Source organism: Carya illinoinensis, chromosome 15, assembly GCF_018687715.1.
Source record: "Carya illinoinensis cultivar Pawnee chromosome 15, C.illinoinensisPawnee_v1, whole genome shotgun sequence".
Lineage (NCBI taxonomy): Eukaryota > Viridiplantae > Streptophyta > Magnoliopsida > Fagales > Juglandaceae > Carya > Carya illinoinensis.
In genome coordinates, this window is record NC_056766.1 from 41,860,245 (window position 1) to 41,870,487 (window position 10,243).

Here is a 10,243-nt window from a genome sequence, read left to right on the forward strand (position 1 = left end):
GAAGTGTACTTGCCCGAATACTACCCTGCCAAGTTCAGGAGAAGCGAATCGACCCCCATAATCTCATTTGGAAAAGACGAGGAGGAGAGGGTCCTCTACCCACATGATGACTCCCTCGTGGTGACTATGCTGGTTGCCAACTTCACTACAAGGAGAATCCTAGTCAACAACGGCCAAAGTTTTGAATATTGTTTCGATGACCATTTCAGTTAAGGCACTGGAACGAAATATTTTGGTACCGGTATGTTTTGGTGTACTGTTTCAGGATTAATTATATATTATACATAAATATTTATATGTATATATAAACTAACAACTAATAAAATAAATACATATATATATGTAAGTGTGTATCATGTATATGTGTATATATAGAAGAATTGAATATTTATAAAATGAATATATGTTGAAAAAAATCATAAAATTGAGTTAAGACACAAAAATAAAGAAAAAAAATAAAAGAATAGATAAATTATTAAAAATAATGATATTTAAAAAAATAGAGAATGAGGGGATATATTTAAAATTATAAAAAAAATTAAAACTATATAAATATATTTATATTTTAGAATTAATTAAATACCATTTGGATTTAAGATTTACAAAAATGCCATCTAAGTATAAGAAAATTACAAAAATAATCCAAAATGAAATAGGGACCGAAATGCTCAATTCCGGCCGAAATGACCCGAATTTGACTGGAATAACTGGAATTTGAAACGAAACGGAACGAGGTGGTAAAGTGTACCAAACACTACCCCGGAATGGCAAATTCCGGCCAGAATGGAACGAAATTCAAAACCTTGACAACGGTAGCTCTGCGGAGATCCTCTTTTAGGCGTCCTTCACCTGGATGGGGATAGATGCTGCATGACTCAAACTAGCTCCCATGCCATTGAAAGGTTTCTTTGGAGAGATGGTCAAGCCAATTGGGACCGTCACGCTGTCTGTCTTGGTGGGCAACGCCCCTTGGACAACCTCTGTCATGGTCAACTTTTTGGTGGTAAAAGCCCTATCATCTTACAATGCCATAATTGACCGGCCAACTCTTAACAACCTGAAGGTAGTAACATCCACCTACAACTTGAAGATAAAGTTTCCAACCTCTTAGGGAGGGAGAAATTCAAGAAGAACAGGTCCTAGCACGAGAGTGCTACATCTAGAAATTAAAGACCAGGGCTGGCGGGGTGCAAGTGGTCCACTCCTCAGTCGTTTAAGAAGGTGAAGTCAAATGAAGGTCCCTATGTGATCACCACCAACAACCGTCCCATCTTCTATTGTCTTCGAGACTTATAAGGGAACGAGCCGCCACACCCCCAGAAGGTCGAGCGCCTGCAAGAGTTTTATTAATAAAAATTTTATTATTTGTAATTTACATTTTTATGTCGACAGTACGAACTCCATTAATGAAAGCAGGAATAAAATGTGTAAACTCCATATCGCCATCAATGTAATCTCCACCAATGTTATCGCCCTAAACGTAATCTCCACCAACATAAATCTCCATCAGTGAAATCTCCAACAACTATTTACCTCCCCGTGGGGTACCAAAGGGATGAGTCACGCCCAAGTGTTGCTTTATCCCTCCCGGGTGGAGTGCGCGGCAGCCCTTGGTTGCCTGACAACTTACTTTCCACTTGACTGTCAACTAGCGGGAGCGGGTCTGATTATCCAATTCCCGTGAGGCGCCAAAGGGCGAGTTGAGCCTTAAGACCATCTTCTCCCTCCTGCGATAGAGAGTGGGTCTAACCTGTATACTATCTAACAACTTACTCCGACATTTGCCACGATGAAGAGTGGGATTAGCACTAGTTTGACCTAACATTTACCTTCTCTATGATGTCAACGGGCAGGAGCGGGTCCAATTCCAAACTGTCCGAACAACTTACCTCCCTGAGTGGGTAGATAGGCAGGTCTAGCCCCTATGGTAGCCCAACCTCCCTTACGGAGGAGAGCGGGTCCAACCTTTCGACTGCGTGAATAACTTACCCTGTCCTCATCATGGCGAAGTGCGGACCGGCTGCTCAGCTGTTTGACACTTACCTTCCCCACATGGTACCTAAACGATGAGTGTAACACTTAAGGCTACTTTATCCCTCCCGTGGCAAAGTGCGGGCCAGGCTCTCGACTGCTCGACATTTACCTTTCTCGTGAGTGTCAACAAGCAGGAGAGGGTTAAGTCCCAAACTTCCTGGTAACTTACCTCTCCGTGAGGGGTGATAGGTAGGCCCAACCCTTGCAGTTGCCAGGACTCCCTTATGGAGGAGAACAGGTCTAGCTCCTTGGCTACCCGACAACTACCCTGACCTCTGTCACGACGAAGAGTGGGATCAGCGCTAGCCTGACCCAACACTTAACTTCAAGGTTCTTTTAGAGAAGCCAAGATGGATATCATCTATAAAGGCTACATCATTCCCAAGGGGTGGAAGGTATATTATTAGTGATTCTGATATCATGTTAAATTATCAAATTATTTCCTTAGCGCACTCCCGATGAATTACGAGCAAAATGCATATGAATCTAAAAATAGCTAACAGTTGTTGAGCAAACACTCTTCATTCTATGATACAAACCAAATGCGAAATGGATCCTATTAGGTAGAGTAGCTTTTAGTTAATTATTGTTTTATACAGCTACACATAATCCACTGAGAGTGCTCTTATTCCTTAATGCTCATGTAGATAGGAATGCGAATTAGTCGCTTAAAACTATATTCTTACACCCTGGTTAATTAGTCTTATTCATTTGAACTAACAAATTATGATTTTCTCATTCCATTGAGGTTGTTTATTTCTTTTTAGATATATTGGAGCGTGGGTTCAACCCAAAAGAACTCTAAATACTTCTTAGAGCCATAAAGGTTTAATCCTATTAGATTTGAACAAAATAAGCCTTCTCCTTACACATATGTTCCCTTTGGGGCAGGACCTCTTATGTGCCCTGAAAAAGAGTATGCTAGAGTAACTATCCTTGTCTTTCTCCATCATGTAATGAAAATGCTTAAGTGGGGAACCAATTCTTCCCAATGAGAAAATAAAAGTAGAGTTGGTTCCCACCCCAGCATAAGGGTTCCCAGTGAGCATTTCTCATGTCTGGAATTGATTAGATTTTTCTAGTATAATATCTCCATGTAACTTCTCCGTTGTAAATTTCTTGGAATATATAGTGGCAAGTATAGGATGCTGTTTACAGGGAGATTCAGATAGTCTCAAATTCAAACTTAACTCCAGCCAGAATATGCCAACAACTTCTGATAAAATGGGTACTCTGTATCATGAATTTTTATGATGTTGCTTCTTGGCTGTGTCTAATGCTGAAGTGTGAAGTGCTATACACTTGTTTGGAATAAGATGATGATAACTTATGTTATTCATAAGCTTAGTGTATAATACATCATTTTTTTTTTCTAAGCAAGCTTGATCATTAAAAAACAACTTACATAAATTTAGAGTTAGTGGTTATAGACCAACTACTAAATAGAAATATTACAAGCTTGATCAAAATAAGGTGGGCCCTTTCCACTATGGAAATCAAGGTGATAGGGAGTTAATTTTATGAGGGGTTGCAACCAAGCACATTGTTTGTTGCAGCCCATTACGCTAATAAATGCGCGCATTGATTTTGAAGCCGATGAATTTTCTGAGAGGTCCATTTCTGAAAGGATTGTAGTAGAAAGATGCAATCTAAAATTACATTGTAAATGGACCACTTTGTGGAAGCATATGGATTGATGAGAGCATCAGCCACCACTTGACAATCACCTTCAATTACTATATTTGGAATCTGTCTTTGAATAGCCTCTTCAATGGCTAGTTTAGCAGCCATGGCTTCCCCGAAAACTGGGTTGGTGGAATCAATCAGTTTGGTGGCAGCAAAAATCAGTTCCCCTGTGTTGCATCTGCAGATTGCAACCACAGTTGAAGAGGAGCTTTTGATTGCTATGTCATAGGAGACAGAGAAATGATCTTCTGGAGGAGGAATCCATTTAGGAGGTTTGGATTGCTGTTGACTTTTTGTATTCCACATGAGCTTGTGTTCTTGATAAATTTTGTTCACAGTTTTTGACAAAAGAAAAGGGTGTTGGCAATGAGCTTTATGAATGTCCTGAGTCCGTAGAAACCATATTGAATCCATAGAAATGATGGACAAGAGTTGGAAGTTATGGGATTCTTTTGAGTTTGTGTTAAAAAACTTAGAGGTATCCAATATAACTTTTAACCATTCATTGAGAGGTTGAGATGCAAAATTGTTGATGTCCATTGGCCGTGGAGAAAGTCTCCATAAAATCTCAGAATGAGAGCACCTTACGAAAAGGTGGTCAATAGATTTTTCTTCTATTGGGCAAAGGGGATAAAGAATATCACCATTTGAAAGGGGGGGGGGGAGGGAGGGGTTTGAAGTTTGGACCTAGTAGGGAGTATGTTGGTGAATACCTTCCAAAGAAAAAGTTTTAACCTGTCTTGAATCTTGATATGCCAGAGTTTCTTCCAATCAGATTTAGAGAATGAGGTAGGTTGTTAGGGAGTTTGCTGGGATAAGATCAAAGCATAGGACGATTTCACAGAGAAGTTTCCTGAATTGTGGTTGGTCCAGATTGGCTCATCTGAGACATACAGGTTGTCTGCTTGAGACAGGTGAATTTTTAGAATTTCATTCACAGTCACTAGAGTGAAGAGAGCATGGAGAAGAATCTCATTCCATCTTCTTGGTTGTTCTAGCATCAGGGTCGAGATTGTGAGATCTGGAACAATTGGTATACTTTGATCTTTTGGGGCATGTTTAAAAGAGGAAAGGGAGGGAATCCAAGGGTTTGACTATACGTTTGTGTTTGCACCAATCACTATCTGATAGCACAAGTTTGCAACTATGTGAGATTTTGACTTTAGGGCACATTTCCAAAACCAAGAGTCTGAGTGTTTGGGTGAGACATCCAAAAATATTGAGTTCTTCAAATACTTAGAGGGAAAAAATGAATGCAGAGGCAAGGTTCTTTTTATTTATTTTTTATTTTTTATGACCAGGTTCCAACCAATTTTGGAGATGAGAGCATGATTAAAATCAGAGGTTCTTCTAATACCAAGTCCTCCTTGATATTTTGGTCGGCAAAGGTCTTTCCATGCTTTTGAAGTATAATCGTATCTTTTGTTTGGATTAAAGCCCCACCTAAATTTTTTTTTATTTGAGAATCAATTTTTCTACAAACAGATTTGGGAATTGTATTCAAGGACATGAAGTACGTTGGTAATGAAGCAACTACTTATTTATGAGAGTAGTGCGACCTGCTTGGGAAAGGAGCTTAGAGCTCCAAGCATTCAGTCTGGTTTGGATCATTTCAATAATGCCAATAGCTAGAGAGATCTTGGATCTACCTATTTTGAAAGGGAGACCTAGATGTTTATTAGGTTTAGAAGATGCTCTAAAGGGGAGAAGGGCTTTAATTTCAGCTTTGAGGGATGGATTGGTGTTGCCATTGAATTGGGTGGTTAATTTTCTATTATAGATTTTTGAACTGGACCAGTTTGAGTAAGTTGTGAGGCAATGGAGGATGGCCTGGACAGATTGAGAGGTGGCTTTATTGAAGATGATAAGATCATCAGTAAAAAGCAAGTGAGAAATGGTGGGACCATCTTTACTGAATCTGATTCATTCAATAAGATTGGAATTGATATTTTTGATTATTAGTCTCGATAGGACTTTGCTTCCCAAAATGAAGAGAAAGGGGGATAATGGGTCCCCTTGTCTAAGTCTTCTAGATGGTTTGATGAGGCCATGGGGGGAACTATTTATGAGGATAGAGTACGAGACTGAGGAAATACATTCAGAAATACAAGTGATCCAATTTTGTCTGAATCCCATGATTTTTAGAACTGAGAAAATGAAAGGCCATTCCATTGAGTCAAAGGCTTTTTCAATGTCAATTTTGATGGCCATTAGTCCAGTTTTTCTTTTTTTTTTTTTTTAAGTTTTTTTTTTTCTCATAAGGGAAAAGATCTCCAGGGCTATGATTGTGTTTTCTTGGATAATGCACCCTGGGACAAAAGTTGATTGGAATGGTGAGATGAAAGATGTGAGAATTAGTTTAAGACGGTTTGCTAAAGTTTTTGAAATGACTTTATAGCAAACATTGGTTAAACTGATGAGTCTGAAATGGTGGACTGAGCTAGGGGATTTGCTTGAGGATTAAAGCAATATGGGTGTGATTCATTTCCTTGAGGAGCTTGCCTTTTAGGAAAAAAAAAATCCCTGATTGCTTTAATCATATCATGCTGAACAACATTCTAATAAAATTTGTAGAAAAGGTCAGTGAATCCATCAGGCCTAGGAGCCTTTGAGGATGGTGTACTTTGAATGGCCTTTGTGATTTCTAACTCATCAAGGATAAAAGTTTAAGAGATCATTTTGAGTTTGTGATATTCTGTTTGAGAACAAAAGGTCAAAATTTTAAGGTATGTTGGGATTGGAAGTGGTGAATAAAGTCCTGAAATGATTTATGAAAGAATTATGAATGATATTTGAGTCAGTTGTTCATGTACCTTGGGTTGTTTTGATGCTGTCAATAGAATTGCTTCTCCTTTTGATGATAGTTTAAAGGTTGAAAAACTTTGTGTTGAGGTCAGTGGTGGTGAACTAGATCAGTCTAGATTTTTGTTTCCAAAGTTGTTCTTCTCTTCTCAAGAGCTTATTGAGATTTTCTTGGAGGTACACTTCAAGGGTTCTATCAAATACATCAACTGTGGATGATTGCAAATGGGATAGGGCTTCATTAGGAGTGGTAATTCCCGTTGGATATGGCCATAAGTCTCTCTGTTCCAAGTCTTTAAAGCATGTTTTGTGACCCTAACTTTTCTGCAAACTTTGTAGGTAGGTGTACCCAAGAAGAATTGGGTTCAGGCTCTATTAACAAATCCAAAGCTAGAAGGATCTATTGTCCAAAATTCTTCAAATTTGAAGGGTTTCTTTTGGTTGTTATTTCCTGTCGAGGATAGGATGATTGGGGCAGGGTCAGAGGAGGCCAAATGAAGGTTTGTGAGGTGAGCATTCGGGAATAAGGTTCTCCATTGGTTATTTGCTAAACCTCTATCCAATCTCTCTCTTATGTTTGCTCTTCCATGTCTTCTATTTGACTAGGTAAAAGTGGGGCTAGAAGCACCTAGATCAATGAGCCCATTTTGGTCTATAGAAGAGGACATACCCGAGGGGTAGGGTTGTACAAGAACTGCCGGAACCGGCAGGTAACTGATCAGATCGACCACTGGAGCACAGAACCGGCAAGGAACAGGTCGGCAGGCGAGAGAATAATTGAGAAAATAGATATCGGCAGTTTGGCACCGGTTCGAACCCTTGGGAAACTGCTGAACTGGCCGATCCTATTTTACTTTTTTATTTTTCAAATATATGTTTATAAAATGGCACTGTTTCACTTAAATGAGTGAAACAGTGTCATTTTGGGACCTGGAGGTTAAAAAAAAAAAAAAAACATATAGAAAGGCGCCATTTGGCTTTGCCGTTTTGAACTTGGTTTAATAACCCTCCTCTTCTTCTTCCTCCTCGCGTCATCTTGTTTTGCGCACTGTGTCTGAATCTTCTACAACCCTCCTTCACAGAGACACCGTTCTTTTTCTTCGCGGCATCCCTCCATCATAGAGATGCTGACGGCAGACCGAAGACCACGCCGACCCACGTCAAGACTGATGGGATCGGTTTCTCTCCCACAATTGACCGATTTTGGCCAACTCTAAACAGATTTCTCCCACGTCGGTGAGGTCTCAGTTTTACAGCCAAACCGACGCCGATATGTCAGTGTATAGCCCTACCGAGGGGTTAGAGGAAAAAGAATAAGGAAGGTCACCACACTTCTTAGATTGGTTAATAATAGATTTGAAATCCCTTAGACCTAACCATATACCAGCAAAAGAATGGATTATAGAGTTTAACAAATCCCAAAAGGTTTGTTTATGCTTATATTGGGCAGGGCAGTACACAAGAGTTAGAAATTAGGGATGATGCACAGGATCCGAGTACACAAGAAGAGCAATTGCATTACTTGAAATGTTTACAACTTCCACATCAAGTCCTACTTTCCACATGAACAAAAGGCCATCCCATCTACCTATAAGGGGGATATGAACATAAAAAGGAAATCGTAATCTGTTAACTACATCAAGGTTATTTATAGATTGCAAAAGTGTTTCAGCAAGAAATACACCATCAGGTTGATGAGATCTAATGGTTTTCCTAAGACTTCTTATAGCACGAGGTCGGGCAATACCCTTGCAATTCCAGGATAGGAGCTTCATGGCTTTGGAGGTGGTAGCTTCTGGCCTACCACTTTGACCTCTGGATTTATAGAGAAAAACTGAATTGTTGGATTGGATGGGCAACTATTAGACTTGGGCTTGCCATGCTTAGGATACGGGTTCAATCTGGTCCTCTTTGAAGGGGTGTGTTGCTTGAAGTTGGGTTTACTCTTCTAAGAGGAGATGTAAGCAGACAAGGTAATGTTCTCTTCTGAGACCTTTGTAGAGCTTGAGAGTGTTTGTGAGGTGTTCTTTTGCAGTCCTCCTTCAAATTCTTGGGTGTTGATGAGTTTAGAAAGGGAGACACAATAAATTGGAGCATATTTGGTGATGAGAAGAGTCCTGTTTTTTTGGTTTGGTGGCTTGCCAGTGATAGATAGTCACAGTTCATGGAGGATAGTTAGGGAAGTTGAGTTTTTGTGGGTAAGTGAGGGAGGCTGTGTTTGAGTGGGTTCAGGTATGTTTATGTGGGATTCGATGGGGATCTGATTTGAGGATGAGTGTTTTGGTGAGAGAGGATCTATTTGGTGTGGGGGGTCGTTGGTCAGTGGGCTTAGGGAAAGGATGGCTTTTCCTGATGGGCTAAGAAGTATAGACACTTTATGATTGGAATGGGTTAGCTCAGATGGGTTGAGGAGGTTGTCGAACTGAGAGATAATAGACTTGAAGATTGTGGGCCCAGTTTGGGTATGATCCAGGAGAATAGGGGGTGAGTTCGATGGGTTAAGTGTTTTAGGATTTAATGTGTAATCTAGGGGCTGGGTTAGAGTAGAGATATGGGGGTTGGGAGATATTTCAAAAAGATTTTTTTGATCAGGTTGGTTGGGGGGGGGGATTTGGACAATCTGCACTAGGTAGAGACAAGGTGTTTCTGTGAGTGGGCCAGAGAGAGGTTGGGTTAGGGTAAAGGGGAAAAAGCTGACATTTTTTTTTTTTTTTTTAATGCAAGTGTCTGTTTTGGGGGTTCTGACATTAGGTGGTCACGTTGGAAGACGGTGAAATTTGAAGTTTTTTCTTGCATGCATGGGAGGTATGGGGCATTTGCTATAGTGTCTATAAGGTGGCTATCATTGAGGTGAGGGTTTTCAAGTAGTGTTTGGGTCAGGAAATTGTGAGCAACTTAAACATTGGAAGGATAATCCATGATCTCTTTACCTTTTTTTGATTTGATTCCAGAGAACAAGTGAGGGGAGAGAGATTCAGAGACTTCTAAGTTGTGGTGGGAAGGTTATTGGTGGTTCGGGATTACTCCATGGAGAGGAGTCTTTTGTGGAGACATGTAGGGATTTGGGCGTGTCGGGGATCTTTGAGTGGGGAACTCAGATTTTTGAGGGGCTGGAGAGTCAGCATGCATCTTGCGGCAAAATTGAAAGACATTGGATTGATTTGTGCCCAAGGACATTGACGATGTGTTTGACCTAGATGACCACAGTGATAACAGAAGTGTGAAAGACACTCATATAATTTGAAGGAGATTTTTGCTGGTTGTTGATTTGGTGGAGGGAAAAGGAATCCCTCTACAAGGGTCAAAAGTTTTGACTCTAATTTTCAAACGATGGCATTTTTTTTTGGGGGGGGGGGGGGGGGGGGCTCCTACACTAGAAGTGTGGTCCACACGAGGAATAATCAATCTCGATTATAGATCCAAGCACCCTTCCTATTTTATCAGGGTATCAGAGTTCATTTGTTAAAGAGAAAGGCCATGAATTTGCTGCCAGAAAGCAGTGTGCTCTAAGTCGATTTCATCTAAGCCAAGGTCCGGTTTCCATTGTTGTAAGATCAAGATCAAGACCTAAATTTGGAAACTAAAAAACAAAAAATAAATTTAAAAAACAAGAAATGTAAAAACTAAACTAAACAAATTTAGAAAATAATACACTAAAACACACTAAATTAACTAAAACAGTTATAGACATAAAACTAGAAACAAAAAATAATTCACAAAA